This window comes from Phoenix dactylifera, chromosome 15 (assembly GCF_051530095.1).
Source record: "Phoenix dactylifera cultivar Ajwa chromosome 15, Ajwa_hap1_PhDact_Kaust_v1.1, whole genome shotgun sequence".
Classification (NCBI taxonomy): Eukaryota; Viridiplantae; Streptophyta; class Magnoliopsida; order Arecales; family Arecaceae; genus Phoenix; species Phoenix dactylifera.
The window spans coordinates 11316578-11329777 of record NC_143204.1 but is presented as its reverse complement, the minus strand read 5'-3'; the positions used below and the strand labels follow the sequence as shown (position 1 = coordinate 11329777).

The following is a 13200-nucleotide window of genomic DNA, read 5'->3' as shown; positions in this document are numbered from 1 at the left end:
TGCAAGTGGTGCCCGAAGATAGGAACCCACGACCGGCCAACAGGTGGTGCCTAAACCATTAGAAATAGAAGTTTCAACTCCTTAAATCACAGAATCGAGGTGTCTCGGTGGCTGGAACTTCGACCAAGGCTACAGACCGCCATTGAGGAATGGAGGGAGCCCTTAGTGACAAAATAGGCAGCAGAACCAGCCAAACTTGGAAGAAAAAAAGAGCTTGCTTTCTGAAAATAGGAGAAACAGGGGCTTTGCCCCTTCTTGGCCAAATTCTGGCGATCATAGGCTCGAATTGGACTTCCAAAGGTTATAGAGGAGGGAGAGAAGAGTTATCTAAAGATTGTCGAGTTCTTACTTGGCTTTCTGGCGATGAATGGCAGCAGCGATGATGCAATGGCAATCGATGATCGAGAAAAAAAATCTAAAAAAATCAATAACTACTCTTCGATTGGAGTTAGTTCTTCAGCAGGGGGATGGGGAGGGAGGGGAGAAGCTTATATAGAGCGAAGATTAGAATTTTCTAATCTCCGGTAGAGTCCAAGGAGGAGGAGGAGGACTCATCCTCCTTTGCCATGCTCAACTAGGGCTCTGCCATGGTTCTGGTTTAGACAGGCCTTCAGGCTACATTCGGATGTTAGGCTGGGCCAACAGGCCAGCCCAATGAGGCTAGGCCTTACAAATAGCGATCTTAGTTCATAAGACTTGAGATTATTTGCTTCGTAATTGTCATCAACTCCTAAGCTTGGTAACTTATTTGCTGGTTTGTTGGCTTCTCTAAAAAGTGTGGCTTACATAGAAATGATCAACAGAAGTAGCAAAATAGATGATATGAGGATACTTTCTAACCATTGAAAAGCTATTGGAAGACTCCCTTATCTAATTAAGTATAGTACTTAAATCTCCTTCTAACCAATTTTTTTGTTAATTTAAGATGGTCGATGGTTGTTTGCATTCCTTCACATCCTGCTCTAAGTTTGGTATCTAGAGCTAAAAAGCTTTAAATTTCCTTGCTCCATGAATTTCGGGGCCTATTATGATCTCAAATAACAAAACTTGCCATGACTTCTCCATTCTTCCATGAAGCATCAAAATTGAGCTTCGTGACTTCATAAGAGGGGGTATCCTTGTAACCAATTTAGATTATTGTGGGATTGAGCTCACTAACCTGTCGGTTCCTCAGAGCTATGACATGCTGAACACAGTTGTGCTCATTGTAGCTTCATGCTATTCTTTTGCAATCCAAAGCATCCATCCCACAAAAAACATAAATCATCTATCAATGTTTGGCACTCTCTTATCAAAAAGGTGTCCCACCAGGTTTTGCATGGAGTTGAAGGCTGGTATTGTTGGGTTGTTCCTTCCAATGTCATTTTCCCGACTTCTTTTGCAACTGAGCAAGTAACTATATATGTTCAATATCTTTCTTTATACACTAGCATAGATCACAATCATTGCTTTAATTATGGAAGAGTCCCCTTCCTTCTAAAAGATTTTTGCATGGTAATTGGCCCCGAGTTATTTCCACCAATAAAGCTTCACTATTGGAGCTGCTTCTATTTTCCAAACCCATTTTAAATCATTAGTTTGATCTATAGGTGCTGCAAAATCCTTCTTGATCATTCTATTGACTTCTCTAACTTTCAGATTAGTAGAACTAGAATCCTTCTAAATCAATCTATCTTCACATTGTTGCTTGGCAATCGGTATAGACATCACTTGTTCCGCTGTCTCCTTGGCTTATACTTGCATTAATTAGAAGTTGCTAATTCCATGTCCCACCCGTGTTAATTAGATTTGAAACTTTCTAGTTGTCTTAGCACCTATTTAGATTGGGAGAGATGCAGCTTCGATTAATAGGAATGTTACTAATCCAAGGGTCTTGAAACACATTAATCTTTCTGCCACCTCTAACCTGCCAATAGAACCCACATTGACGCAGAATGTATAGCTCTCTGTATTTGTTGAAGACCCTTTTCTATATTGATAACTGTCCCAACATGTGAAATTATATTTGGCTGGCTCCACTTTGCTCCAAATTATTTCTTTGCTTAGTATCAAGCTTCCACCTGCCTTCGCCTTGAAAGCATCTCTTTTGATCTTGATCTACTGAAGTCCAAGATCTCCTTAGCTTTTGGTCATACATACTTTCTGCCATGATAAAAGATGAAGTTTCTTTTATTATCAAATTTATTCCTTGTTTAATACCAAACTTCCAGCTGCCTTTGCCATGAATGCATTTCTTCTGATCTTGATCTGCTTGTCATGCCCCAGATCCGGAGTATGACACGGCCATGCTACTGAGGGGTACAATCCATGATAATACTAAGCCAAACGTTTCATTTAGCTTCCAATTCCATCTCAGAAATAATAGAATAAATAGGAGTCTAATTTTATTATCCATTAAATGCAACCATTATTGGTTCAGAGCTTCCAAATTCAAACATAAATACCAAACCTATAATCCTTAATATTTAGAAAATTATTGACTACAAATTCATAGTCAATTTAAAATATTAAAATTCTTCTATTAAATTACCAAGGTTGCTAGCGTGAACTCCAAGCCTGGACTAACTTTCATCCCTACTGATCCTATTTCTCTGAGGAGAGAAAAAAATAGAGATTTATGAGCGACACAACTCAGTAAGTAAATCTTTCACTATTTTACCAGATCAAGCATAAGATTTTGCATGAATCGATGAATTATATAAAGAAAATAATAATTATTGCAAAATAGAATATATCATAGTATCATATAATGAAGTCATAAAGTCACTTATGCCTATATAAATCATCAATATGTCATAAACATGGTTCCAGATGTACAACATAAATAAAATCATATTATTTATCATTTAACCATATCATTAATTAAATTACTTCTTTTAGCCTAAATGTTAAGGTCACTATTATACCTATAACAGGGTCGTAATTGATAAATACCAACTACTATTATCCATTGGTAGGGTCATATGCTAACTACTATTATAAGTTCAAAACAATTATGGAACTATTATTTCACAATAAATCATGAGTTTCATAATATCATATCTTTGATTTTTGATTTTAAGAAAATATGATATTATCAACATTTAATACTATTTTCATATTTTCATAATATCAGAAAATAAGTAAAAATTTTAAAAAAATAATAAGGAGCGTAAGATCTACTTACAAGTTTAAAAATTAGTAAGAAGTATAAGGCTTGCTTATCTCTTTTGTCTTAGACTGTTACACCTCGCTGGACGACTCCGCTATACCTATTTAAAATATTAACAGCCATGGTGGGACGATAGAGAGGTAGCTATCTAAAGTAGGGATGGAAACGTTTGTCGATAGTGCAGAACTTTCTGCCATGGTGGTGGGAAATAAAGATTAACCAAGTAAGAGTTGTATTATTGCAAGAAAAAAAAAAGGTGAAATTTGATGAGCCCTCAAAGTGGTAGGAAAAAAAAACTAGAATTTTGGATGTGGGGAAATTTAAGAAAAGAAAGGAAGTGAGCAATTTCCTACTCTAATACCATGCGAAGGAGGAAATTTGTTGCCAAAAGACGTAGTTTTCATATTAGCTAGGATAATAGGCTTATATAAAGAAATTTAGCAACATATAAAGGGGTAAGTAAGTTGGTCAATGATACAATACATATAAAGAAAATCTACATAAAGATGTATAATCTTGGGCTAGAAGCATGTGATGAGATTTGATTAAGAAATAGAATGCATATGGGTTGCATAGCTGGCCATAATAAGAAATGATTTTTATCACATGGAATTGCATAGCAAGTCATGTCTGTTGAATCTAGTTGCATGAATATCAAGAAATAATTTTTATCATATGGGATTGCATAGCTAGCGATATCTGATGTATTTGGTTGCATGATTTTCATTATTCAGGTTGGCTAAGTAACTAAGCAACATAATCTCTAGGGTATTATCCTAGAGAGCATGCAATGGCTACAACTGCTTCACTCAACTATCATGCCCAAACTATCCAAAACTAAGCATTCTGCAACTCTGAAAAAATACGATAGAGTGAGATGAGCTTAACAACCTAGTAAGAATTCTCCTTGTACACCAATATAAATAAAATAAAGATAAAAATTGGCAAATAAAAAATCTCAAAGTGAGGCAAAAATTATAAAATTCTATCCCAACTATCCAGCTCAATAAACGGGTCCACACATACATATATACATCATTAATCATCAAATGTCCATTTAAATAAAGTGTTATATCATTTCTTTTTCAAATAAAACTTTTTGTTCAATAGTGGTTGTAAGTATCTGATCTTCCATTTCTCAATACAATGGTCTAGATCTGACAATAGCAAACCTTTTTTTTTGGACTAACCACGATCATGCTATAGCTTGTGACCGAAAATCCACAACACCCATGCATTATGCTAGGATAAATACACGTAATACCTACGCATCAGCCCATGGCGGTTATAGATAACTTACATGTCAGTCTATAGCGGTTATACATAGTACATATTCATAAGCTTGTGGATGATCCGATCGGAAAAAGAAAGATTTTCTTCAAACCGCTTAACTTGAATCTCTCAAAAGAAACTAGAAGAAGATGGAATATTGTGAAAGTAGGATTTAAGTCCCCTTTTCTTTTATTAATCATTAAAAAAAGAAGGTACATAGTCTCTATTTATAATGTGAGGTCCGCTCTAAGACAATTTGAGTCGAATTCTTCTTCCAAACCTAGTAGGACTCTCTTTTTCTAAAATAGACATTTTTAGTAGAAATTTTCTAAAAAAGCTAAAAATTTTGAGGAGGTAGATATCAACTTCTACATTAAATCTTTCTTCTGTTGCTTCGTATGATTTTTCTCATATAGAGATCTACACTTGGTCAAAGTTTTATTGAAAAGAAAATTTCTAATTTGACAAGCCTTTTTTAGGATCTCCATGATGGAATTTTATCCTAATTCAACTTTTTAGTTGTAGATCTATAAATGATACCCAATTCTAAATCTCAATCGGGTATCGTATGACCAAATTATAGCATCCTAAAGTTTGGCCTGCGAGCGGTTTTTCGATATGGCAGATTTTACTCTTAAACCCTATCCAGCCTTGTTAGTAGTGGCTAAAATACACATCGAGTCTAGTGATCCTTTTAAACACTACAGGAAAAAGGACCTTACCCGACGCTTTTGTGGAGCTTTGCCGACGCTAATTAGCGTCGGCTAAAACACCCCCGACGCAAAGCCAAGCGTTGGCAAAGCGTCGGATATACCAGAGTGGCAAAAGTTTTTGCCGACGCTTGAGTAAAGCGTCGGCACAAACATGGCTTTACCGACGCCTACATAGCGTCGGCGATAAACCGACAGAGCGGTTTCCCCGACGCTTTTTTGCGTCGGCAATTCCTGATTTACCGACGCTTGTATAGCGTCGTCGGCATTAACCTTTCCACGACGCTTTTAAGCGTCGGAAATTGCTCAATTGCCGGTGGTGCCACGACCTTTTTTACCGACGCTTTTTTGCGTCGGCAATTCCTGATTTTCCCCGGGCGTTTCCCCGACGCTTTTTTGCGTCGGCACAAGCATCAGGGACCTCTTTACTCATGGACCTCTTTATTCCGTGTACAGAGAGCAAGATGATATGATCCATAGGAGATATCCATCAGAATTCATCCCCAAAACACTGTTTTTTTTTTTGTTTGTTTCTTTCGGTGAGCAACGTTCTTAAAACACATTCATTATACTGCCAAATCAGAAAACTAACAGAGTACAGAGAAGTAATAATTAACCACATTTTCTGGACATGACAATCCTTCCTTTCTACACACCGCTTGATTACAATTCAGAAGTGAACAAGACTAAAAAAGTCCTATAGTTTAATCTATCTGACATCACCCAAGATACAAAGCCCCTTACAAAAGATAGTTTCAAAGACTTCACAGAAGACCTCACAGATAGAAATTATTCTCGAACTCCCGCGAGTTGACTTATATAACACTGCATGTCCATGTGGATATTTAGAATTCACACTTCTTCATTGGCATTGAGAGCTCTTTCTAATCGGAATCAGTCCAAGGCCTACACGAAAAATGAACCAAAAGACCACTCCAACAGCACTTGGTTTAGATCAGCTCGGTAGTATCACCTAATGGCATGTCAATTAGTTCTACCTTCACTGAACCAAAAAATTCATCCAAGAGCCAGGTCTCAAGCGAGGAGAGTGGCATGTGTGAATCTGAGATTGTACTGCTTTCACCTTGGAAGAAGCTTGTTTCAGACATCTCTGGTGTCGACGAGTCCACATTGAGCAATGATTCAAGCATAGTTGGCGCTGCAGTGAGATCATGGTTGGCTGCACTGGCTGATTCCTCGCTGGAGGATGAGTCAGTCCCAACCATATTGTTGATCGAATGTTGCGTAGACTCCGAATTGGTCTGAGCTGCTCTCGACTTGGGTGGATTCTTCATCCACCCTTCGAGCAGTCGTGATATGTTCTCAGTATTTGATGCATAGGGTGTCATCGATGACGATGTTGCCGGTTGGCTTAGTTTTGTAAAAGAGTAGCTGCCATTGGAGGGCTTCAATTCTGCTAGGCAATTGGGCTTGTCTAGCAGACAGTGCCTCTCTTAAAGCTTGCTTTGCCATATGGATGTCAGTTTGGAGCCTCCTCTCCCACTGGCCTTTGGGGACAGATTGATCACAAGAAAGCCCACCACTCATTGAGCTGCCATCACCAGCTTGGAGCTTCTTTAGTTTCTTCTTCAGATGGGTGTTCCAATAGTTCTTGATGTCATTATCAGTTCTCTCTGGGAGATAAGAAGCTATGGCTGCCCATCTAACACACCAATATAGGCATAAACCACAGTGAGCCTAGGACCAAAGTACTTCATATTATATGATAAGAACATATATTAATTTATAAGTTGACTCAAATTGTGCAAAGAAAGCTCATATATTCTAAAGTTTTTTTTTTCGGGATCTAAGGCATGTTTGCTGATATTTTACCTATTGCCAAGAAGAGCTTGGAGATGGATTATGAGCTTCTCCTCTTGTTCTGTGAAGTTGCCTCGCTTGATCCCTGGCCTCAGGTAATTAGTCCATCTTAGCCTACAGCTCTTGTTGCATCTCATCAGCCCTACCAAACACAAGAGAGGATTTAATAAACGAATAACTACACAGCGTAAACAAAATTGGACACTAAAGACCACCTTTTTAGATCTAGAGTTGTAGACCCTCTGCATCCAAACTAAATTAGGGTCTCAATTAGTAACAAGCTCACCATGTGGAAGGAGAGATTGAAGAAGAAGTCAAGAGGATATCTAATCAACACACTAACACATCACGACAGAATCAAGAAAACTAACCAAGAAGAACTCAAAAGGATATCTAATCAACACACCAACACATCACAATAGAATCAAGAAAACTAACCAGTTCACGGAAGGCCACCCTTTTTGGTGATCCAAAACTACATAAAGCCTCAGCAAATAGCTAACTCATTTTGGATATGATGAGAGGCCATCCTGTCAAAAGGGGACGCAGAAGGGCGTGATAGAGAGGTTAGAGGAGCTTAATTACCAGTACTAGTAGGCACATCCCTCCAGTTCCCAGGGAATTCCTGATTTAAAAAAAAAATAAAACAATAATCAGTATTATAAAATACAAATTACAAAACATATATTATAACAATATGAACCTGTATTACATTGATACATTGACACAAATACTCAGATCATTCAAAATATGAATATTGATATATCTGATTAAAACTCCATGTTTTTAACTCATGTATCAGAAAAGCTGCCATACAAATTACAATGTACTCTGAAAAAGCAAATTACAATGTACTCTGAAAAAGCAGAAACATATACATATCAAACTCATAAAAGATAATCTAGAATGCATCAGGGACGGGATTCAGCTCCATCATCATCATGTCTACAAGCGTTTGAAGAATCAGGAATCTACAAAAAAAAAAAAGAGAAAACATAAAAGTAAGGAATAATGTGATACATTAACTCATATCATAATTGATAATATGTAAAGTATTGAAATATAATAAAGTTAATTACCTGAGAAGGTAGAAATCGTTGTAACATGGATGTAATATTCGTAAGCTGAGACTGCAAATTTGCTTGGTTTTGCTTCAGCTCTTCAATAGTTGCTTGAAGATGACGAACTTCTGCAGTGTTACTACCTTCTCTGGCATTTCTTATATATGTGCCTACTGAAGACAACTGAGTGGGGGTAACTCCAACGCCGTAACCCCGCACTCGACCATAACGCTCTGGGCCCATCAATTCAGTAAGCACTTGAGCTTCAATATGATTGTTCGCGTCGGATGATGATGACCCCCCGACGCGCTCTGAAATAAGATTTGTTGCCCTATCCTATATCTCTCAAAAAAAAAAATCAAATTAATGTATGCGAATAATAGAACCAAAAAAAAATACAGCACAAGTCAAAGATGAATACATACAACTAAAGCATCCCATCTCACAGCAAGTATCCTGCATAAAAAAGTGCAGAAGACTGGAAGTATTAGTCTTATTGTTCATGGACATGACATCTTCAATCTAAAGTAACTATCAAGTTGCACACTTCATAGAAGGGCATTCACCATTTAATCATTTCTTTCACGATAATCTTTCCCAAACCAATGGTCTCACCTCTTAATGATCCTCAAGTCAAAGTTTTATTCACTTCTAGTTTTGCCAATTTACTCCTCATCTGCTGACAGTGTTTTTAGAAGAATATAAAAGAAATAAGCAAGCTATGTCAAATCTACACAAAGAAATACTCCAATGGGGTAGATTCAATTACATCAAGAGTTAGCGTAAACAAAATTAGTCAATGGAAATCATATCGTATTGTATATTGTATTACAAGCAAATACCCAATAAACCCATATATAACATACCAATTTTCTCAACTTGAAAATACCATACAGACTGACATCTTTAACATTAGCAGTAGAAAGAAATAACTAGGACAAGAAAAATGATGGTCAACCAGGGTAGCACTTCTAATTCCAAAATGTGCAAATTAGGAGATAGTTCTTTATAAATTATTATAAAAGTTACTTTCATTTCTGAATTTAGCAAAATGTTTTTAAAAAAAAACAGAATGGAAAATGCCTTTGTTGTATAATTTTCCAACATTAAATGCTACAATATAATTATACCAAGTGACTCCATCTAATCAGTATGAAGGTACATACTCTTTGTTGTTTATTATAGGCATTTGAGATTAATATATTTTAGAAAATGTAATTTGGCTAGATGTCAATTAGTTGAGATTATCACAATGTAACTTTCACCATATAAAATTCAAACGTTAGATTTAGATGGCATCATAAAGATCATTTATTTTTATCAAAGTTTCTTCTCGCAAGTTCATTAGGAGATACAACATCTGAATTATTCCTCATGATAATAGTCCTAAATGCTCTCCTTGAGATGATCGGAGAAGAAACTACTACAAAATCTAACATTAGTTGCTTAAACTGTTGAACCCATGACTTAGAACAAAATCTTTCCTTTTGTTTATTAAGTTCCACTACAAGAAAATACACTTTCAGCGACTAAGATTCTAGTCGCCGAATAACCATATTTGGTCGCCGAAACCTTTTCGCGACTAGCATACCCTTCGTCGCCGAACCCTAGTCACTGAAAGGTTTTAGCGATCAATATTGTGTGGTCACCTAAGGTACACCAACAACGACCAACGTTTGGTTGCCGAAGAAAATTATCAGCGACCAAATTTGTTGTCGCTAATTTCAACGCCGACCAAATAGTTGGTCGTGGAAGGTTTGTCTTCCGCTACCAAAAAATGGTCACTGAATGTCTATCTTCCCCCACCAATAGTTTGGTCGCAGAATGTATTGGAATGCATTGGCAACAAACATTTTTTAATGGCAGAAAGTATTAACCTGTATTTAATTAACAATTCAAAATATAAGCGTAATATTTATTTTTGGGCTCATTCCAAATCCTGTACAAACAACACAGCCTATCCAATATCCATATTGTACAATACATTTGCTCATCCAAATAGAAGTATACACAATGTTAGAGAATCCATAATCATTCATTATAAATATCATCATCTATAAGTCTAAAGTCAAGCATACCTATTAACCATACATCAAAATGTTTCATCCATACCATATGTTAAGGTGATAATCATCACCAAACACATCAAAATGTAAATTAAAAATTCTAAAATATCTGATGTTGCTATTCATCCAAACAAGCATCATGTAGACAAAAATATTCTTATACCAAAAACTAGATTCTGCTTGTAGATAACTCCACCATGATCATCTGAACAAAAGCTATCCATGCACCAGAAACTAGATTTCACATGCTCATAACTCCACCATGTATCTGAGAAAGCAAAAAAGAATACACAATCAATAACCACATGTGAATAATAATAAACTAAAATTCAAGTATAAGTTCACAATGACATTTCGTTTAATTTGGTCCAAATCTCTAAATAATCTACGTAATATAAATGAGAATACGTACCAACGAGTATTTGTACCACCAGTTGAATACATGGCCCCATCATGATGGATAGATGACTTGTGCGTTTGAGTCTTTCCTTTTAAGAACCCTGTCACCAAACTTGTAAGATGTGCAATTTGCTTCTGTTTTTCCTCTCGCTCTTTCTTTTCCTCCTCACGCTCTCTCCTCTCCTGCTCCAATTGCCTCCGCAGCTCCTCACGCTCTATCTCACGCTCCGTCTTCATCTCTTCCATCTCAGCTTTAAGTTTCTGCAACTCCCCAACATGGTCTTGTGAAAAAAAGTTTCTGCAATTTGCTTTAAGTTTCATCAAGTTAGATTGATTAGTTTATAGATTTATTTTTGTACCCTCCAAAAAAAACTGGCAGCAGAAATCCTATATAAAATGATGGGTAAACAGATAACAACTATGCAGCCAGACCTTCAAATGCACCTAAAGATTAGCATGTATCTTGAAGCATTTGTCACCTTCCATTCTGGAATCAATATCAATCAGAGAAAGAAGTGAAAATCTCTGAATGTACTGAAGCAGAAGTACTTTCTACACAGCAGCGATGCACATGACATAATAAGCACATGGTAGATTGAGTCAGGATCCTCTCGAGTTTTCGACTGAACTGGAGTCTCTCAGTTGTCAATTACTAACAGAGGACATGAAGATTGAGAAGCCCTGCGGTGGCCGCGGTGGCTGCGGTGGCAGCGAAGGAGGAGAAGCCTGCGGTGGCTGCGGCGGCGGCGAAGGAGGCGGCGAAGGAGGAGAAGCCCTCCGCGGTCGCTGCGGCGGCGGCGAAGGACGAGAAGCCCCCCAACGACCCCCACCTCTCCCTCTCCCTCTCCCTCTCCCTCCCGGCCTCTGCTAAATCAAACAACGGCGGACCCCCACCTCTCCCTCTCCCTCTCCCTCCCGGCCTCTGCTAAATCAAACAATGGAGGACCCCCACCTCTCCCTCTCCCTCTCCCTCCCGGCCTCTGCTAAATCAAACAATGGAGGACCCCCACCTCTCCCTCTCCCTCTCCCTCTCCCTCCCGGCCTCTGCTAAATCAAACAACAAAGGACCCCCACCTCTCCGTCTCCCTCTCCCTCTCCCTCTCCCTCCTGGCCTCTGCTAAATCAAATAACGGAGGAGGAGTACATACCTTGAAACGCCGACACCGGGCGAACGGAGAGGCGACGGGCGAACGGAGAGGCGACGGGCGAACGCGATGGGTGAAGGCGACGGGTGAAGGCAGAGTTAAAGCTTTACCAAATTAAAAAAAAAAAAAGTAAAAGCAGAGTGGAGGAATAGGGAATTAGAATTTGTTTGGGTTAAAAAAAAAAAAATTAAGCAGAATTCACCTGTATGCAAACTTTTCGCAACTAAATTTTTTTTAGTCGCTGGAGGGGAACCTTTAGGAACCAAAATGTAGTCGCCAAAAATTTTACCTCCAATCCGTCAATTTGATTTTGCTTTTCCGTGACTAAATATATATTTAGTCGGTGTAGGATAATTATTCCGTAACTAACAAGAATGTTGGTCACAGATAGCCTTATTTTCAGCGACCAAACTTTAGTCGCCAAACGTTTTACCTCCATTCCGCCAATTTGGTTTTGATTTTCCGCGACCAAATATGCATTTAGTCGGTGTAGGACAATCATTCAGTAACTAATAAGGATGTTGGTCGCAAATAGCCTTATTTGCAGCGACCACTATTCATTTAGTCGCCGAAAGTGGTCGCTGAAAGTGTATTTTCTTGTAGTGTTCGGATCTGTTTAATCATTGAAATATATTACTATTATTGATATATATCTAGGATGTAAAGAACTGAATCGCTCCTTCAAACCTGGACTGATGGATCTGAGCTCATAATGAATATATTACTATTTTTAATGTAATATCAGATGACTTTTATCAAAGATATTGGATTCGGCTATCAATTTAAAATTTCGTTATCTTCAGACCACAAGTGCCAGATATGCAATAAGGGTTAATTTAAAGCATACGCCTCTAGTTCCATGCCCGATGAAAACAAAACATCAAACCAAACAATTAGAAATTAACCAATATAAATATAACTATTTTTTTCATAGCCATCACTACTGATGTTGCATGAACAAGAATACAAGCATCGGATTCAGATTTGTACCTAGCTAGCTAAGACAAAACAGAATATATGTATATATATAACTGAGACTCAACTAGAAAAAAACAGAGAGAGAAATATCAAAATATAAAAGATAATATATAAATTTAACTAAATTTAAATATTAATTTTTTTGCAAAGACATATATTTCTCCTTCAAATTTTCTAATTAACTTAACAAATTTATAAAACTGTTGGGGTATGTGGAGACCTTTAGTGATGAAGAGAATTGAAGGAGAATCAATTCTGAATAGTTCCGTCTGGTGGACTGTCGGAGTCGACTCGAGTTACAGTCGAGTCGACTCGGGAACAGTCGAGTCGACTCGAGGTCTGTCGAGTCGACCCGAGAGGAGAAAGCCGCAAAAACCATGTTTCTGTCTGGACTGTCAGAGTCGACTCGAACTACAGTCGAGTCGACTCGGAGCATCGTCGAGTCGACTCGAGATACAGTGGAGTTGACTCGAGATCGTGCCAGTCATACTGGAAGTTGTCCAGACGTGCCCGAGTCGACTCGAACTAAAGCCGAGTCGACTCGAGCTCGCGGAAATCATACGGATGAGTTTTCTTTTGGTGTTTTGTTGGCGTTTC

The 13200-nt window shown here is 37.9% G+C and overlaps 1 long non-coding RNA gene and 1 pseudogene across 2 annotated transcripts; both read right to left on the bottom strand.

Annotated features, from left to right (window-relative positions):
* Positions 1 to 5739: 5739 nt before the first annotated feature.
* LOC149751227 (myb-related protein 306-like) lies at positions 5740 to 7676 on the bottom strand (annotated as a pseudogene). The gene is made up of 4 exons (XR_016398561.1): positions 7632 to 7676; positions 7540 to 7579; positions 6967 to 7096; positions 5740 to 6796 (listed from the first exon to the last, which is right to left on the bottom strand). The product of XR_016398561.1 is annotated as a myb-related protein 306-like (transcript).
* Positions 7677 to 9973: 2297 nt separating this feature from the next.
* Positions 9974 to 11346, bottom strand: LOC149751226 (uncharacterized). Its single transcript, XR_016398422.1, has 2 exons — positions 10494 to 11346; positions 9974 to 10349 (listed from the first exon to the last, which is right to left on the bottom strand). It is a non-coding gene; the product is annotated as an uncharacterized LOC149751226 (long non-coding RNA).
* Between the last annotated feature and the right edge of the window lie 1854 nt (positions 11347 to 13200).